The following is a 15,556-nucleotide window of genomic DNA, read 5'->3' as shown; positions in this document are numbered from 1 at the left end:
ATCCCCTCCACTGTCAATTTGGTATTTTCCCACTCTCAAGTTTTTGCCAGTCAGTTAGGCATCAAGGGATATTTTGTTGCTCTAATTTCCATGTCTCTGGAAATTACTAATGATCTTGAGCATCCACCCAAAAGTTTATTGGTCTTTGACTTTTCCAGGTCTATGCATTTAGCTGCATGTAGTCCTCTATTTTCTTAAAACCTATATGGGCTCTGACTGTTCATATTGTTTTCCAACCCTCCCAACCTCCAGCCCTTTAAATGTCTTGGAAAGCTTTTTATCGCTGCATGGAAGTGAGAGCTTGAGTGACCCATAAAGTATTAAGCCATTTCCCTATTAATGGGCATCTGGAGTCTTCAGAGGTTTTTCACTACCACAAACGAATGCTCCCATAATCCTTCTTAAACATGCATCTTTGCACTTGTGCCAGAATTTCTTCAGATACATTTTTAGAAGTGGTGTTTTTAGTTTAGCATGCATGTTTGAAGACACCATATTTAGCCATATATGAGTGTTGTCAAGTCTGTGGTGGAGACCAGGGACTCAGTCAGAGACCACAGTTTGGGAGGAGAATAGGTATCACTGAGAAGTGTTCCTGATTTGAGACATAGGAAGATGCATTGAAGCTGGAGTTAGGTAATAAGGATAGCTGCCAGGAGACAGTGCTGAGCACACGCGGGTAGTCAGCCAAGTTGACTGGGATGTGCCAGGTAGTGGGAAGGGAGGCCACAGCCTTCCTGAAACTGCCCCGTAGACACCATCAGGCCCAGAGGCAGCTGCTCTGGAAGGAGCAACAGGGAATTTTGAGTCCACTGACAGGAGTAAGCAGTATTTTTTCACAGGAACATTGACCACCACCTTCCCCTGATGGCCCCAGAGATTAAAGGTGGACAAGTGGACACCTGCCTGGTCATAGTCTTCTTCACAGTCTGAGATCTTGCTTCCTAAGGAACTGCAAGGATGTAGGTTTCTGCCACATACAGTTGGGCAGATTGTGCATTGCACAAGGTTACCTGACCCAGAAGATAAATGGGGACTGAAAAAATTACCCTGAGCTAATTCATCCAGATTTTTTTTCCCTGTCTCTGAGCCATGAGGGAGAAGACAGTGCTAGGGCTCCTTGGCCACAAAACTATCCAGGGACAGTCCCTAGGATCGCTCTCTCACCAGCTATCTCCTACTGAAGAGAATGTGTCTCCTTTTCCAGCTCTCCTTCAGGGAGGCAGCCCAGACTCTCTGGGGAGACTCTATCCTGTTCTGCTTTGGACTGGGCCTGTGTGGGGCTGTGTGGTGAGCAAAAGAGCAGCATTTTCATGGGGTGCAGATTGGGGCAACTGGGCTGAGCTTCAAACTTGTTTTCTTTGAGGAAGAGTTGAGGACTAATTATATGCACCAACTCCTGGCTGTTAAAGAAGGAAATGGAAGGCCATATGAGGTGGCTCATGCTTATAATCCCAGTGCTTTGACAGACCAAGGCAAGAGGATGGCTTGAGGCCAGGAGTTCAAGAACAGCCTGGGTAACACAGTGAAACCCCATCTGTACAAAAAATTTAAAAAAATTAGCAGGTGTGGTAGTGTGCATCTGTAGTCCCGGCTAGTTGGGAGGCCGAGGTGGAGGATCACTTGAGCCTAGGAGTTTGAGGCTACAGTGAGCTATGATTGTGCCACTGCACTCCACCCTAGGTGGCAGAGAGACAGACCTTGTCTCTAACAGAAAAAAAAAAAAAAAAAAAAGAAGCCAGAAGGAGATGGGGGGTCTTATTTCTTTTTTAGGAATCCCCAACCTCAGTCACAGAAACAAGCACCTACAGAGACAGAGACACAGAAGTGCATGGAGACCCAGGCCCTGGTCAGGCACTCTCAGGTGGTCCACACCCCCAAGGTGGGTGAGGACCACTGTGGGCTTGGGGAGGGAACAGCGCTTCCTTTCACACAGCAAGAAGTTCGGGCCGCCCGGGGGCTCCAAGGGGCTGGAGTTTGAGGAGACTAGGACAGGATCAAGTGGTTGATTTGGTCTGAGGTCAGCCAGGGGCTGTGTAGGGCCCAGTGTAGAGCTGTGGCAACCTCATCCCCACTCAGCTTGGTCTCATGGAGGAGTTACTTTGATGGGGGACGGGGCTGGACGCTGTAATCCCAAAGTGCCTGACAGGTATGAACCCAGGCAGCTCAGGCATTGGGGGACTTTTTCATGCCATGTGACCCAGAAATTCCACTTCTGGGTATAGATGCTAAACATAATCTCCCACAAGTGCTAAGAAAACCTGTACAAGGAGAGATGCACAGTTGGGCAATTATGATGCAATAAGAAAAGTGCTGATGAAGGTGAGTATTTATTAAGCACTTACTGGTCGGCTTATGAGCTCCCTAACGACCCAATGAGGTGGGCCGTATTACCCCATTTAATCGATGGGGCAGCTGAGGTTTAGACAGGGTAACTTTCCCAACGTCACACAGTAAACGGTGGAGTGGAAACATCCTTTCAGCCTCAAGACAGAGCCTGTGCCCCCATCACTGCACCACATGGCCCTTGGTACCACACTCATGGAGGAGGGCGGCGGTAACGACTGTGTCCTGGGTGTCAGGGACCGGGACGTGCCCCTGGCCTACGCACTAATGCCACGCCCCAGTCTTCAGGGTAATTTCACACTGACAGGGCTCTCCTCCCTGGGCCGCCCCGGTCAGTGCCCGCCCGCGCTCCAGCAGTGCTGCCGCGGTCCTGCCGGCCACCTCCAGGGAAGCGGCCTTGTGCTGCCCCCTGCTGGTCGCAAACTTACAGCACCGAGGGGTTTCGCTCTGCGCGGACTTCCTTGCGCAGGCGCTCTGGGTAGTGGGCCCTGACTCCCTAAGGTCCAGAAAGGGGTGGATGGGGGTTGGAAAAGGAGGGAGGGTGGGGGATGTCTCCAACGAGGTCAGGCCCGGGAAGCTGGCCGCGTGTCTTATTTCTCTGGTTACACCTGTTTGTGCCCAGCGCAGCAGTCCACACTCCCTAATCCTGGTCCATAAGGGAAGGGGCAGGACGGACAGCCCCCTTAGGATGGGGGCCCCAAGAGTACTCCCTGAGTACTGGGGATACAATGATAATGAAAACATCCACCTTGCTGTAGTGCACAATGGCAGCTCCCACCCCAGGGTACCCCTGTGAGCAGACGTCAGTCACTGTCCTCTTCCTCTTAGTGACTAGAGGCCATTTTGAGTGTCTGTAGGGGAGACAGACATAGGAAGATTATACAGGTGATGCATGCAAGAATAACTGTGGCTGTAAAGGGCGAGCCTGGCACCAGGAGGATCAGGAGCCAGGGAGAGCTTGCATTTGAGCAAGGCTTGGTATAATCTATACATGCTGGGCTTTCTCTAGGTAGGAGGCCCTGGGAAGAGAAGAGTCGGAGGACAGCTCGACTCTGTGTATCTGCATCTGCTCTGTTCCAGGAAGCACGCCCCTTTTCCCCCAGCTTCCAATCCCACATCTTGGCAGGCTGCCAGAGATTAGGTCCTTGGAAATATGGGGTGATATTTCTTCTTTGCCGTTTGCCATTGTAAGAGGACAGTCACTGGCTTTACCTGAACAGATAAAACATGACAACAGGAATATCAAATATGTTGGGGAAGGGGGTCCCTAATGCTCAGGAGAATGACAGGTCCTTCCCAATCCACTCTCTGTCCCATGTGAAGGGCATCCCCAGTCAACCGTTCTCCAGAAGCGCAGTCCCAGAGTGGGAGGTGAGAGGAGGCTGCTGTCATCCTGCTATGGTCTGAATGTTTATGTTCCCCCGCAGTAATGTGTTGAATCCTAATCACCAATGTGATGGTGTTAGGAGTTGGGGACTTTGGGAGGTGAGTTGGTCATAAGCATACAGCTTTCATGAATGGGATTAGTGTTCTTATCAAAAGGACCCCAAGGGCCAGGAATGGTGGCTCACACCTATTACAGGCTTATCCCAGCATTTTGGGAGGCTGAGGCTGGTGGATTGGCTGAGCTCAGGTGTTAGAGACCAGCCTGGGCAACATGGCAAAACCCTGTCTCTACAAAAAATACAAAGATAGCTGGGTATGGTGGTGCATGCCTGTAGACCCAGATGCTTGGGAGGTTGAAGTGGGAGGATCGCTTGAGCCTGGAAGGTTGAGGCAGCTGCAGTGAGCCATGTTCACACCACTGCACTCCAACCTGTATGACAAAGCGAGACCCTGTCTCAAAAATAAATAAATAACAAATAAATAGATACAATAAAAAATCAAGAGTTATAAAACAATGAACCAGCTTCATTCCCTACTCCAGTCCCCAGTCACCCAGGTGCCCTCCTTGAAGACACTCAATAGTGTCAGTTTCTTGTGTAACCTTCCAGGGGTGTCCTGTGTACGCACAAACAAACGCACACACAGCCACATATGCCACCCTCTTTACCCACACAGCAGTTCACTTAAACTGCTTAAGAGAGGGTTCCATGTAAGTGGAGAACTTCCTGGAGCCTACTGGAGAAATTACCAGCGTCATTCCCGCTGAAGCCAAGAACAAAATCCTGTGATTTCTGAAACGGAGCTGGAACTACTCCCTGCAGCAACCCTGTCATTTAAAAGCTGCAAAGAAGTGGAGGTGGCAGTTTAACTTCGGGCAGGCTATTATTTTAATTGTGGCTTGCCCTGCCCTAACCTTTTTGCTTTGGGATACCAATTGGGTGCTCCCTCAGCCTGTGAAAATGGCCCAGAAGGTTTGGGCAGGTATCCATGGGGTACTGTCTTAAGTGCATTCAGACTGCTGTAACAAAAATACTATGAACTATAGGGCTGGGCGCAGTGGCTCATGCCTATAATCCCAGCACTTTGGGAAGCTGAGGTGGGCAGATCACTTGAGGTCAGGACTTTGAGACCAGCCTGACCAACATGGTAAAACATCATCTCTACTAAAAATACAAGAAAAAAAAATTAGCTGGGCGTGGTGGCACATGTCTGTAATCCCAGCTACTAAGGAGGCTGAGGCAGGGGGATTGCTTGAATCTGGGAGGCAGAGGTTGCAGCGAGCTGAGATCATGCCATTGCACTCCAGCCTGGGAGACAGAGAGGGACTCCATCTCAAAAAACAAAACAAACAAACAAAAAACAAACCCATGAACTGGGTGATTTATAAACAATAGAAATTCATTGCTCACAGTTTTGGAGGTTGGGAAGTCTGAGATCAAGGCGCTGGCAGATTCTGTCTGGTGAGGGTTTGCTCTGCTTCAAATATGGCCCCTTTTGCTGAGTTATCACATGGTGGAGGGGCCGGGGAGCTCCCTTCAGCTTCTTTTCTAAGGGCGCTAATCCTATCCGTGAGGGTGCAGCACTTGTGACTTAACCATGTCCCCAAAGGCCCTGCCTCTTCATACCACCACAGTGTCTGCATAGGTTAACACAAATGAATTTTGGAGGGACACTTTCAGATTACAGCAGGATGATCAGGGCAGAACATAGACCCTGCTGGGGTGTGTGAGGGTGACTCTTTTGAAAGTTATAATTTTATATCCGGACAGATTGTCACTCAGATATGAGGCATACTAAATATTTTTTTTTCAATGTATGCTGTAGGATGACCCACGCTGAAAATGTTTTTGGAGAAAGAACTCAAAAAAGATGAGACAGAAAACCTAGCTATATGTTGTTTTAGGCCGGGCGTGGTGGCACAAGCCTGTAATCCCAGCACTTTGGGAGGCCGAGACGGGCGGATCATGAGGTCAGGAGATCAAGACCATCCTGGCTAACACGGTGAAACCCCGTCTCTACTAAAAAATACACACACAAAAAAAAACTAGCTGGGCGAGGTGGCGGGCGCCTGTAGTCCCAGCTACTCGGGAGGCTGAGGCAGGAGAATGGCGTGAACCCGGGAGGCGGAGCTTGCAGTGAGCTGAGATCCGGCCACTGCACTCCAGCCTGGGCGACAGAGCGAGACTCCATCTCAAAAAAAAAAAAAAAAGAAAACCTAGCTATATGTTGTTTTAAACAGACACATTTAAGATGTAAAGATACAGACAAACTGAATGTGAAGAAAGGGAAAAAGATATATTGGACAAAAAAACAAACAAAAAAGCAAGCATGGCCATATTAATATCCTTCTCATGACAAAATATTCACCAAGCAGATAAAACAGTTTTGTTTTTTTTTTCTTGAGATAGGGTCTCTCGCTGTCCCTCAGGCTGGAGTGCAATGGCTCAAAGATGGTTGACTGCAGCCTCGAACTCCTGGGCTCAAGTGATCCTCCCATCACAGCCTCCTGAGTAGTTGGGACTGCGTGCACCACCACACCCGCTAATTTTTTAATTTTTTGTGGAGACGGGGTCTCCTCTGTTGCCCAGGCTGGTCTCAAACTCCTGGGCTCAAGTGATTCTCCCACCTCAGCCTCCCAAAGTGCTAGGATTGCAGGCGTGAGCCACCACACGTGGCAACAGCTCTAAACATGTATACAATTAATATGGTTTCTAATGATAACGTAAAAACTAACGAATTATAGGGAGAAATGCACACATTTACTATCCTAGTGAGGGATTTCAAAATACTTCTAGATTATCGATAGGCCAAACAGACAAAAAAAAAAAAAAAAAAATCCCTGTGGCAGATCTAAAATCCCAAACTTTTTGTAAGTCTGGAAGAATAGTTTCTAGCCTTCCACCTGCTGTGATTTAGGGAAGAACCTAACAGTAATGGAAATGGATGTGGCAAACCAATAAATAACAGTTGGTATATCAGTATTCAGTAATCATATTACTATGAATATGTAAATGTTATACACAGCTGAATCACAGTTATATTTTCCTTTCCTATACTACTTAAAAATTAATAATTATTTTTTCTTTTCATTTGGTTAGTTTTCTATATGCTTTGAAATAATTCATCCTCAAACTCTGCCAACTCTCTACAACTCCTCTCAATTTCTTCAGAAAAATCTATCAATTTTCATTGCCTTGAATGTCTTTCTCCTTGGCCGGTTACATTTCCCAGAGAAGGTTCTTCCAGTCTCCTGCTTGCAGGGGAAGACCAGGTGTCTTAGGGGCTGCGGATGGGATTGAGGGTCTCAACATTTGGTAAACAAACTCAACTTTCCTTGCTTCCTTTAACCACATGTGAAAAAAGTTGAAATTTCCATAAAAGATTTTTACCAAAGACTGAAGGAGAACAATATTTAACAGCAACAAAAGACCAAAAAAAAAACAGCGGAGAAGAAAAAATGTTCTATATTCTATAAATGTAGCCAAACTATAAGGGTCAGGCTTTCTTTTTAAATTTTTATTCTGAGACAGGGTCTCACTCTATTGCCAGGCTAGAATGTAGTGGCACGATCATAGCTCACTGCAGTCTCGAACTCCTGGGCTCAAACAATCCTCCTGCCTCAGCCTTCTGAAGTAGTTTGGACTATTGGATCATGCCATCATGCCTGGCAAATTAAAATTTTGTTGTTGTTATTATAGAGACAGGGTCTTGTTACGTTGCCCAGACTGGTTTTGAACTCTGAACCTCAAGCGATCCTCCTGCTTCTGCCTCCCAGTGTTGGTATTACAGGTGTGAGCCACCTCACCCAGCCAGGGTCAGGCTTCTGAGCCTACCAGCGCTGACTCCTCTTTAAGACCCAGGGGCTCTTTCCTGTTTCAAAACCTCCTTCTGGGATCACCATACTCCAGAACAGAATTGACTGGATCAAGTGGATCCATAATCCATAATTTCTGACTGGTTGGCTGCAGCTGTCTGGCTCACTGTGTGAGGGTGACTCTTTTATTTTAGTCTTTTATTATGCATTTTAGAAGCAAGTACAAAAGTAGAGGGAATAATATAACTCCCCCTACCATATACCTATTACCCAGATTCCACAATCGACCTTATTTTATCTATATCCCTATTCTTTTCCCTCAAGTTATTTTATTATCTGTAAATACTTCAGTATGTATTTATTTTATTTTACTATTTTTTTTTTTAGACAGAGTCTCGCTCTGTCACTCAGACTGGAGTGCAGTGGCGCGATCTCGGCTCACTACAAGCTCCACCTCCCAGGTTCACGCCATTTTCCTGCCTCAGCCTCCCCAGCAGCTGGGACTACAGGCACCCGCCACCACGCCCAGCTAATTTTTTGTATTTTTAGTAGAGGCGGGGTTTCACCATGTTAGCCAGGATTTCTCGATCTCCTGACCTCGTGATTCGCCCGCCTCAGCCTCACAAAGTGCTGGGATTACAGGGGTGAGCCACCGCGCCAGGCCTTCAGCATGTATTTCTAAGAAGTAAGAACTCTTTTTTAAAAAGCGCAATAATTGGTCGCGCATGGTGGCTCATGTCTATAATCCCAGCACTTTGAGAGGCAGAGGTGGGAGGATTACTTGATACCAGGAGTTCAAGACCAGCCTGGGCAACACAGCAAAACCCTATTTCTACCAAAAAAAAAAAAAAAAGAAAGAAAAAGAAATTAACTGGGCATGATAGTGCACACCTGTAGTCCCAGCTACTCAGGAAGCTGAGGTGGGAGGATCACTCAGCCCGGGAGGTCAAGGCTGCAGCGAGTGAGCCATGATTGAGCCACTGCACTCCAGCCTGGGTGACAGAGTGAGACACTGTCTCAAAAACAAACAAACCAACAAAAAACACAAGAATTATACCTACAGATTAGTACTAATTCTTAATATCATCAAATAGCCAGTCATTGTTCACATTTGCTCTTTTGTCTCATATACATATATATTTTTTACAGGTACCTTGTTTCAATCAGCATCCAAACAAATGCCATACATTGTGTTTGTTTGATACATCTTTAAGGCTTTTAAAATCTGTGACCATTCATCTTACTCTTTATGTATGAGTGTGTGTGTGTGTGTGTAACTAGAGCAATCGTCCTTAGCATTTCTCATTCTTTGGACTTACTCACCATGTTGCACTATCCTCTGTACTTCCTTTAATCTGGCAATTAGATTTAGAGGCCTGATCAGATGGAGGTTTGGATCTGAACTCAGGTGGTTTTTTTTGGGGGGGACGGACGCCCAGGCTGGAGTGCAATGGCGCGATCTCGGCTCATTGCAACCTCCGCCTCCCAGGTTCAAGCGATCCTCCCACCTCAGCCTCCTGAGTACCTGGGATTACAGGCACCGCCGTCACTCCCTGGGGAGATCACCTGAGGTCAGGAGTTCAAGACCAGCCTGGCCAACGTGGTGAAACCCTGTCTCTACAAAAATACAAAGGGTTTGTTTGTTTCTTTGTTTGTTTTAATAGAACCTCATGAATAGTGCTTGGTACCAGGAGACTTGCTGCCGGGGTGTCCTTTTGTGCTGGAGAACTTCTGCCCTGACTATAACGAGCACTTCTGGACAAGGCAGCAAAGGAGGAGGGCCCCTTTTTCTCAGGCGCCTTTCTGAGAATCCTGCACCTGCAGCAGCCCCCAGTCTCTTTTTGTGGGTTCATAAGCAACATCAGTCTAGAAGTCTGAGGGCTTGAGTCAAAGTTCTGACCTCACTAGACAACCTCAGGAAAAGTTAGCTAACTTCTTGGAGTCAGGCTGGCTCCATTTTACATTAGTTAACTGAACCAATAAAGAGTTATTTCAATAAATAGTTGAGTATAGCATTATAGCTAGGACTGGACTCTGCACCTAGGCTGCCTGTGTTGGAACATCAGATTTGCTACTTAATAGCTTTGAGACTCTGAATAAGTTACCTAATGGATCTGTACCCCGGTTTCCACATCTAAAGAAATGGGCCTCATGTGAAGTCACCACCTGACAGAGTTGTTGTGAAGAGGAAGTGAGTGAGTGCAGGGAAGATGCTGAGGACTGTCCCTGACTCATGCTGAGTGCTCACAATGTGTTGTTTGTGACTGTGAAGTGACAGGGACTGAGCTAGGTGCAGAGGCCGTGTGGTGAGCATGCCCGGTGCCTGCTCTCAAGGAACACACGTAGTACAGTGTGACAGGGCTGTGCTGGGGGTGGCCTGGGGAGCTGGGAGAGCCCGAACAGGAATCTCACTTGATGTGGGGGCCAGGGCTATCTGAGCAGAGGAATCGGTGTCTAACCTGAGATTTGAAGGAGTCAGTGAGGTGGGCCCAGGCAGGGAGAGGGCATTTCCAGCGGAGGGAGCAGCATCTGCAGAGACCTGGGCGCTGTGGCACCTGCAGCCCGCGGGAGTGCTTTTGGCCCAGGCGGGCTTGGGACATGAGGAAGGCAGCTGGAAAGTGGGTGGGCAGTAGTTAGGCATTAAGCCAGAAAGGAGGGCAGGGACCACTTACAGAGGGACTGGTGTGCTGCGGAGCGCTGGCTGGGAAGCTGGAGCTTTCTTCGAATGACGCTGGGAGTGTGTGTGTGTGTATGTGTGTGTGTGTATGTGTGTGTGTGTTTGTTGCAGGTTGTGAGGTGAGGAGCAGGGTTAGATCTGTTTTGAAACAATTCCTCTGGTTGCTGTGTGAGGAAATGGGGCCTTCTGAGGGAGTGAGTGGGAAAGAATGTCACGAAGTTAAAAAAATCCACAGATAGGAAAATGCCAGTTGAATTTGTAAACAGGAGGTTCAGTTCACCGTGACCGTGGCAAGAACAGCTTTGGTGAAGTAGGGGAAGCATGGGGTGTCACTGCCACCTGACTCCTGTTTCTCGAGTCTCTTTTGTAACAAGAACCCCTGGCATTCCTGGAGGTTCTGGACTCTCAGGACTGAACCTGTCAGGGCTTGGCATATTTAATAGTCACCAGCTGGTGGGATGGAGGCCATCGCTACCCTGGCTACATCCGGAAGGCCAAGACTGATTACTCATGTGTGGTCACTGGGGACAAGGTAAGCAATTTTCTGCCTTCCATGAAGCCAGCACCTGGAGCTTGGTTCAAAGAATTCAGCACATTTATACCTTTACTGAAATTTCAGGGGTCCTGGCCTAGGGAGTGAAACGTAGGAATGAGATGACTAATGTTACTACTACATTCATTGAGGGGGTCGGGGATTCCTGGAAGGCCAGGATTCCATTATAACTATAATTCAGTCCGACAAATAACTAAGGAGGACCAGATTCACACGCATAGTGAAAACAGAACTTCAAGCGACAGGCGTCCTTCTCTGCCCAGGCGGAGGCAGTGGCGCCATCTACAGGTCACTGAGGGAGGGAGCGCCGGAGGAACTGTTTATGTCAGGGAGCAGCTCTGGTAGGGATCTCAGGAATCCCGCACTCTTGTGGACTCTGGTGTTCTCGACATGAACTTTGCTTAATGATCGATGTTTAAAAGCAACATGAGGGAAGGACAGACCCACATCTGAGCCTGCGTGTGAATTAGGCAGGGAGAAAGATCAAGCTTGTGGTGTCCGTGTCCTATAAAAGCCGTGCTAAAGGGAACTTAATTTAAGGATTCTTTCCCAAAATATGACCAAAGGAGTGGTGGGGGAGGGGTGTATGCTCCTGAGGGAAGAGGCAGTGGATTGCAGCTTGGGGGTATGTTTAGGGCCGGAGGCAATCAAAATGCAGTGTGGGAAGTCAAGTCTGTGTGCCTCCGTTGTTTGAAACATTTTTTTATTTATTAAAAAATTTTTTTGAAGTAGGGTCTCACTGTGTTGCCCAGACTGGACTCGAACTCCTGGGTTCAGGTGATCCTCTCTCTTCAGCTTCCTGAGTAGCTGGGACTACAGGCATGCGCCACCATGCCCAGCTATGTTATTTAATAATACCCAACGTTCACTTATCCAGTGCCAGGCAGTCTCACAAGCATTCTAAAACAGGTATTAACTTGTTGACCCTCACAACAATCCCATAAGTTAGATATCTCATCCCCTAGTATACATATAAGGGAACGGAGGCAGAGGGTCCGGCCACTTGCCCAAGGCCATGCAGTGCTGGGAAACAAAGACTCCAACTCAGTCAGTCTGGTTTCAGAGCCCAGGTCTTCACCCTGCACTTTCCTGTTTCTCTAGCATCTGCCATTAATATCTGCTCCACATCTTCTAAAATATATTCTATGTTATCTTCCTTTTAAAATGGAGCATGAGGAGCATAAAATAAACATTTATAGACGGGTTTGATTAACATGTTGATCGCCTGTGACTGCACTAATACAGGACTGAGTTCAGGAGCCACTGAGAGGTGGCCTCAGCTACCAGGCTTTTTTGGGTTTCTTGGGTCTACTTTTCCCCATGGAGGAGGGAAAGCTATGGAAACCTCTTAAGCAGGGAAGAGATGTGGTTTGATTTCAGTCCTAGAAACTGATTCAGATTTTCTTCAAGGGTAATGGACATAAAGACCTGGCAATGACCATGAAGCCAGAATGCTTATAAGTGTTATCTCCTGGCCTGGCCTCTGGGACTGGTTTAGGGGGAGGATTTGCAAGTAAGGAGGAAAGGGGCATGGAGGATCAAGGTGAGCTGAGATCAGGTATCCTTTCTCCTGGTCTCGGTCCCAGTCTCCAGAGGTTACTGTGTCCTGCCATAGTGCTCCACAAAGCGGTGTCACCTGGACACTGAGCTTTGTCCCTGCTCCATGCTGCTCCACTGGAAGAAGCACTGGGCAAGAAGTCAGTGGGGTTGGAAGACCCCAATAACATCCCGCCCAATGGAGATGCCACATTCCCCCTGTGGCATCTGCCTGTTCTGCTCCCGGGAGGATGTGCTGTGCCTTGCTCATAGGCAGGGCTCGGCGAGATGAGCCATGGGTCCTTTCTGGAGTGGACATCTTCCTTCTTGTAGTGGTCCATTTTTCATTGCTATAAAGGAATACCTGAGACTGGGTAATTTATAAAGAAAAGAGGTTTATTTGGCATATAGTTCTGCAGGTTATACGAGCATCTGCTCAGCTTCTGGTGAGGCCTCAGGAAGCTTTTACTCATGGCAGAAAGTGGAGGGGGAGCAGGCATGGCATGTGGCAAGAGAGGGAGCAGGAGAGATGCCAGTTTCTTTTCTTAGAAAAGTATTTTTAAATTTCAATGGCTTTGGGAGTACAACTGGGTTTTGGTTACAAGGATGAATTGTATAGTAGTGAAGCCTGAGATTTTAGTGCACCCGTCACTCTCACTCTCTCTCTTTCCTGCTACCTTGTGAAGAAGGCACTTGCTTCTCCTTTGCCTTCCACCAAGATTGTAAGTTTCCTGAGGCCTCCCCAGCCATGTAGAACTGTGAGTCAATTAAACTTCTTTCCCTTATAAATTACCCAGTAACCACAAAGCAAAAACCTGTAATAGATACACTAAAAATAAAAAACAAGGAATTAAAAATTCAGAGATATCACTTAACCACAAAGGAAGAGAGTAAGAAAGGAAGAAAGGAAAAGAAGACTTACAAAACAACCAGAAAGCAAGTAACAAAAATGCCAATAGTAAGTCCTTACCTACCAAAATAACATTGAATATAAATGGACTAAATCCCCAATTTAAAGACATAAATGGCTGCATGAATTAAAAAAATAAGACCTGGCCGGGCGTGGTGGCTCACACCTGTAATCCCAGCACTTTGGAGACTGACGCGGGCGGATCATGAGGTCAGGAGATCGAGACCATTCTGGCTAACATGGTGAAACCCTGTCTCTACTAAAAATACAAAAATACAAAAAATCAGCCGGGCATGGTGGCAGGCGCCTGTAGTCCCAGCTACTCAGGAGGCTGAGGCAGGAGAATGGCGTGAACCTGGGAGGCGGAGCTTGCAGTGAGCCGAGATCGCGCCACTGTACTCCAGCCTGGGTGACAGAGCGAGACTCTGTCTCAAAAAAAAAAAAAAAAGACCCAACTATATGTTGCCTATAAGAAACTCACTTCACCTATAAATGAATGTACAGACTGGAAATGGATAGAAAAAGATATTTCATACAAATGGAAACAAAAAAGGGGGCAAGAGTAACTATACTCGTATCAGATAAAATAGGCTTCAAGTCAAAAAGTGTAAAGAAAAACAAAGAAGGTCATTATATAATGATAAAGGAGTCAATTCAGCAAGAGGTTATAAACGAGTCAATTTAGCAAGAGGGTATAATTATAACTATTTATGCACCCAATATCAGAGCACCCAAATGTATACAGCAAATATTAATTGATTTAAAAGGAAAGATAGACTGCAATATAATATTAGGGAACTTCAACGCCCACTTTCAGTAATAGACAGATTATCCAGACAGAAAATAATAAACAAACATCAGAGTTAAACTGCACTCTATACCAAATGGACCTATCTGACTTAATCCATTTTGTGTTACTATAACAGAGTACCTGAGACTGAGTAATTTACACAGAAAAGAAGCTTAGTTAGCTCACAGTTGTGTAGGCTGGGAAGTATGAGGAGTATGGCATCAGCGTCTGCCTAGCTTCTGGTGAGGGCCACGTGCTAGGTCAAAAGATGGTGGAGAAGGTCAAAGGAGAAATGGGCATATGTGAAGAGACAAAGTCTGAGGGGCAGCCTGGTGTTATAATAGCCCACTCGCAGGGAAACTAATTCATTTCCCCAAGAACTAATCCAGTCTCACTAATCAAGACATTTATGGGAGATCCACCTCTATGACCCACTAAGCCCCACCTCCCACCATTGCCACGTTGGGGATCAAATTTCAACATGAGTTTTGGCGGTGACAAACCATATCCAAACATGGCACTGACCTTTATACAGCAACCTACCTGCTGCAGAATACACATTCTTCTCCTACGCACATGGAACATTCTTCAGGATAGGCCACATGTTATGCCACAAAATAAATCACAAGAAATTCAGAAAATTCAAAATCATATCAAATATATTTTCTGATCACAATGAATAAAACTAGAAATCAATAGCAAGAGGAATTTTGGAAACTGTGTTAATACATGGAAATTAAACAATATGCTCCCGAATGACCAGTGAGTCAATGAAGAAGTTAAGAAGGAATTTTAAAAATTTATTGAAACAGATTAAAATGGTAACACAACACACAGAAACCTATGAAATAAAAGCAGCACTAAGTGGGAAATTTATAGCAATAAATGCCTACATCAAAAAAGTAGAAAGTGAGGCATCAATTAGAGCCATAAAAATAAACGTTAAAAAAGTAGAAAGACTGCAAATAAACACCTTAACAGTGCATCTTAAAGAACTAGAAAAGCCAGAACAAACCAAACTCAAAATTCGTAGAAGAAAACAAATAATAAAGATCAGAGCAGAAATAAGTGAAATTAAGACTAAAAACACAATACCCAGTGTAATACATCAAGGAAACAAAAAGTTGGTTTTTGGAAAATATGAACAAAATCAACAAAACTTTAACTAGACTAACAAGGAGATAAACCCAAATAAATAAAATCAGAAATAAAAAAGGAGACATTACAGTTAATACCTTTGATGTACAAAGGATCATTAGAGGCTATTATAAATAACTATGCGCCCACCAATTGGAAAACCGAGAAGAAATGAATAAATTCCTGGACACACACAACCTACCAAAATTGAACTTGAAGAAACAGTAAATCTTAACAGACCAGTAACAAGTAATGAGATCAAAGCACTAATTAAAAGTCTCCCATCAATAAAAATCCTAGGACCTGATGGCTTCATTGCTGAATTCTACCAAACATTTAAAGAAGAGCTATATTAATTCTACTCAAACTATTCCAAAAGATTAAAGAGGGGAAACTTCCAAACTCAT

General features: G+C 45.9%; 1 long non-coding RNA gene across 1 annotated transcript; it reads right to left on the bottom strand.

Annotated features, from left to right (window-relative positions):
* Positions 1 to 4,156: 4,156 nt before the first annotated feature.
* Positions 4,157 to 10,216, bottom strand: LOC110741078. The gene is made up of 3 exons (XR_002516746.2): positions 9,652 to 10,216; positions 5,142 to 5,368; positions 4,157 to 4,572 (listed from the first exon to the last, which is right to left on the bottom strand). It is a non-coding gene; the product is annotated as an uncharacterized LOC110741078 (long non-coding RNA).
* Between the last annotated feature and the right edge of the window lie 5,340 nt (positions 10,217 to 15,556).

Source organism: Papio anubis, chromosome 14 (assembly GCF_008728515.1).
Source record: "Papio anubis isolate 15944 chromosome 14, Panubis1.0, whole genome shotgun sequence".
In the NCBI taxonomy this organism is placed as follows: Eukaryota; Metazoa; Chordata; class Mammalia; order Primates; family Cercopithecidae; genus Papio; species Papio anubis.
The sequence above is the reverse complement of the archived record's forward strand: the minus strand, read 5'-3'. Positions and strand labels throughout refer to the sequence as shown.